We start from the raw sequence: 401 nt of genomic DNA on the forward strand, positions 1-401 counted from the left end.
TTGTTGTTATTGGAGTTATGACGCATTCAGTGTTGTCAGAAAAATGTAATGAAATGATGTAAAATAAGGTAAAGAAGGACATGTTTTCACTGATTGGTTAAAACATGTTAGATTTGTGACGTCACAGAATTCACCCTCTGCGGACTGAATTTAGACTCGTTGTTTCTGTCAGCAAACCGTCTCTTTAATCACTTATTACACGTGAAATCTTCTTATGTCCCACCGCTCCTGAAGGCATCACCCGTCAGTCGTCAGGGGGGCTGTTGCTAAAGTGACTGTTGCTATGGTGACTGTCGCGGCAGAGAGTTGTGTGTGTGTGTGTGTGTGTGTGTGTGTGTGTGTGTGTGTGTGTGTGTGTGTGTGGCTCACTAACAAAGTTTTTACCAAAAGTTTCTGAAGAA

Source organism: Epinephelus lanceolatus, chromosome 2 (genome assembly GCF_041903045.1).
Source record: "Epinephelus lanceolatus isolate andai-2023 chromosome 2, ASM4190304v1, whole genome shotgun sequence".
NCBI classification, from domain to species: domain Eukaryota; kingdom Metazoa; phylum Chordata; class Actinopteri; order Perciformes; family Serranidae; genus Epinephelus; species Epinephelus lanceolatus.